This window comes from Mirounga angustirostris, unplaced genomic scaffold (genome assembly GCF_029215605.1).
Source record: "Mirounga angustirostris isolate CCGP_5_RB_7025 unplaced genomic scaffold, mMirAng1.0.hap1 SCAF_1, whole genome shotgun sequence".
Taxonomy (NCBI): Eukaryota; Metazoa; Chordata; class Mammalia; order Carnivora; family Phocidae; genus Mirounga; species Mirounga angustirostris.
Genome location: NW_026991709.1, coordinates 34,940,705 through 34,951,918, shown reverse-complemented (window position 1 = coordinate 34,951,918; position 11,214 = coordinate 34,940,705). Strand labels below are relative to the sequence as shown.

General features: G+C 36.7%; 1 pseudogene; it reads right to left on the bottom strand.

Annotated features, from left to right (window-relative positions):
• Window positions 1-3,214: 3,214 nt before the first annotated feature.
• LOC123834496 (glyceraldehyde-3-phosphate dehydrogenase-like) lies at window positions 3,215-4,260 on the bottom strand (annotated as a pseudogene).
• Between the last annotated feature and the right edge of the window lie 6,954 nt (window positions 4,261-11,214).

Sequence of the window (11,214 nt, the reverse complement as noted above, 5' to 3'; positions counted from 1 at the left end):
GAACCAGATGACAGAAGGCAAGAGGAAAAGAGGACTGAATAATTCTGTGTCAGGTAATAAAAAAGATTAGGAAATAACAGATGGAACAAAGAGATCAAGAAGGTGATATATAGGATAAGGTTATTCTTGTGCTGTGGGTGAAATTTCCATTGAAACATGTAAGAAATGGTATCAGAAAATTTTTCCATTTTTTCAAAATATTAATAACAATTTAGGCTATCAATTGAGAAAAATAAGATATAAACTGTCTACTAAGACTAAAATAAAAATTACAACATTGGAACATCATACACTATGAATATACTTTGAGGGGTTTGTTTACTTGCTTGTTATTTTTTATTTATTTTTTAAATTAAGATTGAGTATCAAAGAATGGATGATGTAAAATTACTCCTAAATAAGTCAGCCTGGAAAATAACATGATCAATTACTGCTCTGACTCAAAATATTTTTATGAATATTTCTGGGAAAGAAAAATGAATACTTTCTCCTAATCTAAGTAGGAACCTATAGCTAGGAACCTACTATGGAAAACTTTTCCTTATTTTCTTCCTCTGTCTTCAAGCCAGTTAGTTTATTTGGTCTGAGTAAATTTTAAGCTTAACCCAGGTAACTTTGAACTCACCAGATGGCTGAAAATTAAATGTCCTTGGTAAACAAAAGGTCCAGGCATTAGAATGTGAAAAGTTCTCTATTATGGGTCAGGCAATTTAAATACATATTACATTAACAGTTTTTATATTTAAAAAATACTATTATTTTTATTACCTTATGTGCTATGTGTTCCTTGAACTTATAAAAATTTAATCTTTGGTGAATAAATGATGTTTTTACAGGCAAAATGGTTATATGAGTACATTCACAGCTTATACACCCTTTTTTGTTTTCAAGAATGTCATTTTTCCATTTTTTCTTTAAAAAAAAAGTACTTCCTCTTACCTCATTAGCTTTAAGCCCATTCTTTTTCAGTTTTGGCTCAGTTTTGTCTTTCTAAGTTTTTGATTTTGCCTCAATGGAATTCAGCATTTCCAATTTTATATATCTCATTGCATTGACCTTTAAAAGCTTTCTGTATCCATCTATTTATATAGAGATCAGATTGCCAACTATAGTCCAATTTGCAAAGCACCTACTTCTTTAAAATTTCTTCTAGCACCAGTTATGCTTCAGTAATTTCTTTTTTCCCCTATTATTTTCCTAATAATACAGGAGTCCAAATGATTAAGATAACTATATTCAAAAATCAGTAGTTTGAAGACATCTTTTACCCCGACGGAGGTATAATGGCTTTAGCAAGATTCTGTAGTTACTCCTAAAAAATTTAAACCTTTTTCATGCATCCCATATATCTCAAGTTATTCTAGACTTAAACTTGAGATATCATAACAGACAATCAATTTTTTTAAAGATTTTATTTATTTATTTGACAGAGAGAGACACAGCGAGAGAGGGAATACAAGCAGGGGGAATGGGAGAGGGAGAAGCAGGCTTCCCGTGGAGCAGGGAGCCGATCAGGGCTCCATCCCAGGACCCCAGGATCATGACCTGAGCCGAAGGCAGACGCTTAACGACTGAGCCACCCAGGCGCCCCCAGACAACCAGTTTTTTTGAAAATTGTTAACTAAGAATCCAATGTCTGTGTACCCAGAAAAAAGATTTTTGTTTTGGGTCTAATCCACATATCCTTATTTTACCAGTCTTCTTTACAGCAAGTATAAAGAATTTTTATTACTTTCAAATGCTATTTCTTATAGAATACTTTTTCTTTTGTTTTATAAACAAATTCATTTACTCAAATAAAAAAAGAAGTACTCAACTAGTCTTCAACTAATGCATTATCTTTCTGCTAAACAGAGTTAAGAATATGAACTTAAAAAAAAAAAAAGACTTGAGAAATAATAGCTAAAATTTAAATTGCCACATTTAACCCTTACATCAAAAGTCCGAAAACTTTTACTCTTCTAGATGAGGGGAAACAATATATGAAAACAGCATAGTTCCTAAAAATTCATTAATTTATTCACCCATTTAATAAATTGTTGTTAAATGTTTCCAAACAGTCTAACAAATAAATGTACAATCACTTGATGACAAAAGTGTCATAGGGGAAATGATGATGGTTCCACGAGACATTGTTTCAATTCTGATTCCTTTTGGGAGGGAGAAGAGGAATGCCACCTCTAAAATGTGGATATTGGTTTTGGATTTGGGAAGTAAACTTATTACCTTAGCAAAATTATCACAATTACATTTCCTTACACAAAACTCATATTTATATACATATATATTTTTAAAGAATTTATAACACAAGGACCAATAACAAAGGTTAAAAAAGAATAGAGTAATGTCATATTACACAGGACTCTTCCAGCTGCAAGTACAAGAACACAATTCTGAATAGGCTGAAAAGCAACAGAATGTTAATGATTGAGATCCAGGTGTGGAATTAGACTCCCAAGATTAGTGCCGTGGCTCCTCTTGTGATATCCTGAACTAGTCACTGTGTGGTAGACACCATGATGCACCACCCAGATCCCCATTGCTGAAGGGCTTGAGTCCCCAGTGGAGAGTGCCACTGGCAGTAGCCTTTAATCGTTAGTACTTTTTTTTTTACTTTTATTATTATGTTATGTTAATCACCATACATTACATCATTAGTTTTTGATGTAGTGTTCCATGATTCATTGTTTGCGTACAACACCCAGTGCTCCATGCAGAATGTGCCCTCTTTAATACCCAGCACCAGGCTAACCCATCCCCCCCCTCCCCTCTAGAACCCTGTTTGTTTTTCAGAGTCCATCGTCTCTCATGGTTCGTCTCCCCCTCCGATTTCCCCCCTTCCTTCTTCCCCTCCTGCTATCTTCTTCTTTTTTTCTTTTTTTCTTTTTTTTTTAACATATAATGTACTATTTGTTTCAGAGGTACAGGTCTGTGATTCAACAGTCTTACACAATTCACAGCGCTCACCATAGCACACACCCTCCCCAATGTCTATCACCCAGCCACCCCATCCCTCCCACCCTCTACCACTCCAGCAACCCTCAGTTTGTTTCCTGAGATTACGAATTCCTCTTATCAGTGAGGTCCCCTTCTTCAGGGGGTTTGGGATAGACACGGTGGAGGTTGGGAGATTCTCAGTGTCTTGGGGGATAAATTGGGGCAGGAACTCCCCAGCAGCTGAGGGCCTTTCTCTTCCTCTTGCTCTCAGTGGGGCTGGTGGTCCAAGGGGCTCTTACTCCTTGGAGGCCATGTGGACCATAAGGTCCACCACCCAGTTGCTTTAGCCAAATTCATTGTCATACCAGGAAATGAGCTTGACAAAGTGGTCGTTGAGAGCAATGCCAGCCCCAGCATCGAAGGTGGAGGAGTGGGTGTCACTGTTAAAGTCACAGGAGACAACCTGGTCCTCAGTGTACCCCAGGATGCCCTTGAGGGGGCACTCTGATGCCTACTTCACCACCTTCTTGATGTCGTCGTATTTAGCAGCTTTCTCCAGGCGGCAGGTCAGATCCTCCACAGATACATTGGGGGTAGGGACACGGAAGGCCATGCCAGTGAGCTTCCCGTTCAGTTCAGGGATGACTTTGACCACAGCCTTGGCAGCACCAGTAGAAGCAGGGATGATGTTCTGAGCAGCCCCTCGGCCGTCCTGCCACAGCTTCCCAGAGGAGCCGTCCACAGTCTTCTGGGTGACAGTGATGGCATGGACAGTGGTCATGAGTCCCTCCAGGATGCTGAAGTTGTCATGGATGACCTTGGCCAAAGGAGCCAAGCAGTTGATGGTGCAGGAGGCATTGCTGACAGTCTTCAGGGAATTGTCATACTTCTCATGGTTCACACCCATCACGAACATGGGGGCATCAGCAGAAGGAGCAGAGATGATGACCCTCTTGGCCCCGCCCTTCAAGTGAGCCCCAGCCTTCTCCATGGTGGTGAAGACCCCAGTGGACTCCACAACATACTCAGCACCAGCATCACCCCATTTGATGTTGGTGGGATCTTGCTCCTGGAAGATGGAGATACTTTCCATTGATGACAAGCTTCCCGTTCTCAGCCTTGACTGTGCCGTGGAATTTGCCATGGCTAGAATCATACTGGAACATGTAGACCATGTAGTTGAGGTCAATGAAGCAGTCATTGATGGTGACAATATCCACTTTGCCAGAGTTAAAAGCAGCCCTGGTGACCAGGCACCCAATACGGCCAAATCCGTTCACTCCAACCTTCACCATCCTGTCTCAGGAACGCGGCTGGCACTGCACCAGAAGATGCGGCTGTCTGTCCAATGGGGAGGAGCAGAGAGGCTTCCCCTTTCTTGATTGGATCATTTGTTCTTTGGGTGTTGAGTTTAATAAGTTCTTTGTAGATTTTGGATACTAGCCCTTTATCTGATATGTCATTTGCAAATATCTTCTCCCATTCTGTTGGTTGTCTTTACTTTTAAGGATTGCCTCAAGTGAAAAATCTACCCTGTCTAAAGCCACACCCTCTCCCCTAGGTGGCCGACATCTAAACACTGAGTAAGTGGGCTATAAAGAACCGTTTGCAGCAACAGGACATCTTTGAAGTAACATCATAGCCCCAGAGCCCCAGGAAACTCCCAAGAGTCTTTAGACCTTCACAGCAGCTCACCTTCTCTCTCTCCCTACTTCTGCTTTTTTCCCTTCCCTTCCGTAGGTATTGGTCCAAGAACACAGTTTAAATACTTGGGATACCAAACTCCACCGGAGGGTGTTTCCTGGGAAATCCAATCGGTGACAACTTTCCTCTCTAAACTTCTATTTTCTCATCCATAAACAGAGAATAGTAGAACCTTTCTCCCTGGATTGTTATGCAATTTCATTGAAATATTCACAAAAGGTACTTAATCTTGTGATTTACATATAGTAAATAGTGTATACATTTTATCTATGACGATAATGATTATGATGACTGGGAAAGAGAAATGAGGTGGACAGGCATGGTGTGATTTCAGTATTCCAAATGATGTCATTATGGTCTATCACTTTCTTGCTCCCTCCAGTTTAATTTTTTTAATAAACAACCACATTTTCCCAGTTAGCTTTGTGTGTTTGCCTCATTTGCTCTTATTACCAACCAGTACCATCCCTGTGGTAGGAAGAGACCAGAAGTGAACTGAATGATAAAATAAATCTTTCTCTCCCCTTCAAGAGGGATGCCCCTTGATTTTAAGCCCTGGCCTGATTCTCATAATGTTACTTATTACCCTCCAGACCAAATCTACCTGGCATATTGACAGTGGTCAAATTTTTACTGAAAGTTAGGCCTGTGTACTTTTTTTTTTTTTTAATAAAGATTTTTTTTTTTAAGATTTTTTTATTTATTTGCGAGAGAGACAATGAGAGACAGAGAGCATGAGAGGGAGGAGGGTCAGAGGGAGAAGCAGACTCCCTGCTGAGCAGGGAGTCCGATGTGGGACTCGATCCAGGGACTCCAGGATCATGACCTGAGCCGAAGGCAGTCGCTTAACCAGCTGAGCCACCCAGGCGCCCCTAAAATCTTTTTTTTTTTTCCATGTGATTGAACCATTTTATACTTCTATCATCAGTATATAAGAATTAGTTGCTCTACATGCTCACCAACATTTAAGGTTGTTAGTGTTTTTAATTTTAGCTCTTTTTTTTTTAAAGATTTTATTTATTTATTTGAGAGAGAGAATGAGAGAGAGAGAGCACATAAGAGGGAGGAGGGTCAGAGGGAGGAGCAGACCCCCGCCGAGCAGGGAGCCCGATGCGGGACTCGATCCTGGGACTCCAGGATCATGACCAAGCCGAAGGCAGTCGCTTAACCAACTGAGCCACCCAGGCGCCCTAGGCTTGTGTACTTTTTGAAATGTTCATCTTCCAGAAAGAGTTAATTCCTTACATAGTTTAAAAGATGAATGAAACTTTTTTTTTTCCCTCAGATCTCCTGGGAGTAGACACTGACAAGGAGAATAAAGAAAGAGAAATGAAGGTCACCACAGGGAAGGGCTGGAAATAGGGAGAAGAAAAAAGAACCGACAGGCTTAGAACTCCTGAAGATACATGCCCTCTACCTTATAATACTGCACTGGGCCAGTGTTGGATCACAGTGTCAAATATAAATATTTGGGCATAAATATGTTCTTCCTTAAAGATGACATCAAACTGATATTATCATTATACAGTAAAGTAACACAGTCTCTGGCCATAGAAAGTTGAATTTGTTTTAACAAACTCTCCTTTCAAAAATAAAAATTCCTAACTTACAAAATATTTTTATCTTGGACTACAGTGCTTTGGCTTTCTACCTAAGTAAATCAGGTAACTATCAAGTAAATTCATTATTATTTCCCTAATTTCCCATTATTGGACAGTTTGATTTCTTCCACTATGCACAACTGTAATCAGTACTTAAGCAAGTATTTTCGAACACACAGTCTTTCCCATTATTTCTTTAAGATAAAGGCCTAATAAGATATTGTTAAATAAGAGCTTTTTAAAACTTGACAGTGAGATGAGAAAACCTGTGTGTAAGTAAAGCTTCCTAAGACATTGGAGTGAAAGCACATAAGCTGTCCCATACTGTCCCACAAGCTCAAATGTCGCTTGCCATTAGTATGCCTGTAAGCTATGCTCCTTTCTTCTGCAGTCGCCTCCTGCAGTCTCAGGGCATGACTTCCCTCAATCTGATCCTGATCTTCCCTATGGCACTTAATTTCCAACCATGGGTACAGACCTGACCCTCAGCTTCTTTCAGTACTACACATTTCACTGAAAGCTTAGAAAAAACACAGGTGAATTACAACACAGATATTTTTAAATGTCACATTCAATAGGACTTCCTTAAGAGTTCAAAGGCCCAATCCCTTCTACAGCATTTTCCAAAGGCATGCAATTTATAACCCAGCTCCTGGCTCGCTTCATTGTGGTAGAGGGAAAACAATCCCATCAGGTCAGCGTTCCCATTCATAGTGAGGAAAGGCCTGGGCATCCCCTCCTCCTGTCATGGTTCAAGAACCTGTCACTCTAAGGTTTAGAGAGAAAGTCAACTCTTCACCTTCCCAGGAACATAGTCCTACTATCAAGGTACTAATGCCCTAGTACTAGAGGATTTGTTTTGGATCCCAAGAAATTTTCAGGAGACAGTAAATACCACTTTCCAGCCTCAAGAGTATGGTTTTAAAAGGAAATTAAAAATTCAAAGTCCAGTCTCAAAGATTTGCAAAGGGTGGGTTATATTGGATATGAAATAACTTCACATATGAGACTTAACAGAACAGTCCATATTGCACTGCATCAAGCTTTGTTCTGCTTCTATTCAGTTTGCTCCAGGCATTAGGTGAGGAGAAGGTATGACTCTACGTCTTCTGCTAGCCCCCCCATATGATGGCTCAGGTAACAGCACCACAGAACACTGAATAGCATTTGATCATACACAATCATGGCAGGTTTGGGGAGAGGAGGTATGATTCCATATTTAAGAACACATGTATATAATAGGAACGTAATCTACAGAGGGAGAATTGCTTAAAAGTAGGAAACTAATTTTTATTGCTAAACAGAACTCCATTTCTTAAGAAGATTCTTCATTAATGTTTAAATTTCAGACACTTAAATGATATCTCAAAAGCTTTCTCAAAGAACAAACACTTGATGAGCTACAAAGTTAAAGATCTACTCATAGAAAACAGAAGATGCTTGCAACTTCATCTTGAAAGAGTTCTTTTCTATTTTTTTGCTGCTATTCCTGACAATGTTTAAAAAATAATAATGACAACAATAATAATGAAGATACCTTGCTATATCAGGGCTCTTCTGTGCAGATATATATGTAAGAAATTTGAAGTTTCAAAATGAATAGCTGCCTGGAAACATTAAGTAAAGGTGATAAAACCTGCATAATTTGAATAAACACTGCTGAGGATTCCAATATATTACAGTGTTTTAAAAGGTGTTATTTACTTACTTGAGGACCAGTTGGGTTAAACACAATTCTTGGGCTTTTTGTGTAAGCTACTGTTGTCAATGAAAAATTTAAGGCAGATAAAGATTGCTCACACCCTACCAAAATCTTACTGCTAAATTATAATTAAAATACACTTCAGACCAAAGTTTGCCACATTTATTTTTACCAAACATTCAAACAATATTAGCAAGCAAGTTTAAAGAAATAATAATATATAAAGAAATAATAGTATATCTTGTTCTATATACCAGACGAAGTTAGCTTTTGATCATTTTAGTTGCTCTGACCACTACCTTGCATTAAAGATTTATTTATGGTAGACTATCCAATGCTCTAAAAGGAAGATTTTTATTACATTTATAATTGACATCAGGTATGCAGCATCTTCCACATTTGCAGCCAAAGAAAACTGGGAATTTAGTTTGGAATATCATCTTTAAAGATACATGCTATTTGCCTAGCAGAATTATTTGTTCCTTTCATGCAGTGTGGCGAGTGTCTCTAGTTATTTCAGTCATGCACATATGTGGGATCCCATTCATTTCACAAATAATTGAAAGTTCATTTCTAACACTTGTTATACTAATTAGCAAAATTGTGGCTCTTGCTTGAGATGTAGATATAGATTGCAAAAGCAATTTGTATAGCAACCTCTGGATTAAATACTAGATAACTATTTCTGAAGTATGGTTGCCTTTATGATGAATCTTGAAATCAGGTAAAGTAAATCTTCTTCCTTTGTTCTTTTATTCAAAGTTGTTTTAGCTATTCTAGGTCCTTACATTTCTACATAAATATTAGAGTCCAGTTATCAATTTCTACAAAAATGCCTAATGGGATCTTGATTTAGACAGCTATGAGACTAAACATTAATTTAGAGAAAATTGACAGTTGAGCAATATTGAATCTTCTGATCCATAAATGTGGTGTGCATCTCTATTTATTTAGATATTCTTTCGTTTCTCCAAGAAATATTTTGCAGTTTTCAATGTATAAGTTTACAATTTTATCATGTTTATTCTAAAGTATTTCATATTTTTGATGCAGATGTAATTTTATTGAATTATTTATTTAAGTTTTTGAGTATATGCTGCTAGTATATAAAAAATTATTTTTTATATATTGATATTTTATCTTGTAAAATTATTAGCTTATACTATATTAATACTAAAATGCTTATTTTAGCAGAGTTTTGTTGTTGTTGTTATTGTTTTGTTTTGTTTTTTGCTCATTCCCTAGGATTTCTACATAGATGACTTTTTGAGAATAAAGATAATTTTACTCCTTTTACCCAATCTTAATGGCTTTTATTTATTTCTCTTTCCTTGTTACATTATAATATTGAATAGAAGACTTCAGAGCAAATATCTTAGTTTTTTTTTTCCTTTCCTTTTCTTTTTTAAAATTTCATTTTTATTGAGGTGTAATTGACATATGAAATTGTCAGATAATTAAAATGTACATTGTTGTGTTTTGCTATATGTATACATCGTTAAGGATTCCTCCTAACTACTTAATGAACATGTCCATCATCTCACATAATTGTCTTTTTCAAAGAGTACACTTGATATTTCATTTATGCATTTATTTTTTTCCTTTTTACATTGGGCATGATTTTAAAAATTTAGTGGTAAAATTGTTTATTGAAAGTAATTAACAGCTTCCATATGTAGGCATACAAGTAAAATACCTATCATCTTTCCAGCCTTTAAAAGGAACAAAATTAGCTTAATTGTTGCATTTCTATCTTACTAAAAGGAACATAATATTTTTAAATGCTTAAATATCTTCTATTGCACATGCCAAAAAACAAGTGGCTTTAAAAGTGTTTTCTCAGCTCCATGTTTGTAGTTCAACAACACCCAGTGTTTCTGTTCAATTCCACTACTCAGTATAAATTTACAACTTCAACCTAGTATTTACTAATTATCCACTACCCTGACATCTAATTTTTAAAAATAATTTGAATTTCTAAATCACTTCAAAACCTAATGGAACTCAAATGTTATTACAGCTGAAACCACTTAATAGGGCCTTGTTAATAAAGACAATCTAGTTAAATTAGGCACTTTCAGTGAACATATTTTATCTTGGCCACTTGATGTAATCCAAAATAATAACAATGGCTAATAAGTATGGCCTGATAACAGGGACATTTACTCCATTAACCATTTGCCTGAGCTGTTCTGATTTTTCTGTTTCAGAGTTAGCAAGAGTCGCTGATTTGAGAGTTTCTATTATAAATTCTGATTTGTGGTTTATATGAAGGAAAACAAGTGCCTATAATACAGTGATATCAGTATAAATAACTATGTGTACAAAATCATGTCCAATAATATAAACCTTTATAACCTTGCCCAGAAAACTAAAACTAGATCCTTTTCATAATGACCATTACTATTTTTATTTTAGTTCTATTAATTATCAGAACTGAAATATCACAAATTCTCAATAACATTATATTACAGGTTTGAAACACTTTGCAAACTGTATAACATTATCATCAGTTTTAAGGCCCTTCAGAAAAAATACTATAGGCTTATAGAGCAGCAGACATTTTTTTTAAAAGTTATCATCAACATTTAAAAGCAATGTGTCTTAGAGGGAGAGAGAGTGAATTTTAAGCAGGCTCCACGCCCAGTGCAGATCCCAACATGGGGCTCAATCTCATGACCCCAAGGATCATGACCTGAGATAAAATCAAGAGTCTGAGGCTCAACTGACTGAGCCACCCAGGTGCCCCTTAGAGTTTGTATCTTTTTTCTATTCATCTCCAATAAAATTTAGTCCAACAGTCAGCAGTTTCTCTAAACAGTATGACACATCAAGTGTTTTATATATATATGTATACTCTGTATAAGAGAAATAATGGAATAATTTCATTCATAGGTCAAAAAAATTTTTTTCAGTATCCTTATGGCATATCAGTTTCCTTATTCCAAAGTTCTTAAAACTTTAGACCAATTTGCATATCCAATACCTTACCAGCACCTTTCTTTTCATTTATTTATCCAATATTTATCATATACCAATTACATGTCAAATATTATAATATGCTTTGACACAAATATGAATTGCACCATATTTTCCATTGTCACCTTGGCATTATCCTGCCCATTCTATATTCTGTCCTGTAGAGAAGCCCAGAACTACATTTGTCTGAATTCTCTTACACTACTATTCTGGGTTGGATCTACCAATGAGGGCCTCTCTCATGAAATCTTTAGGAGGAAAATAAGCCATTTTTCTACAGTTGCCACTGGG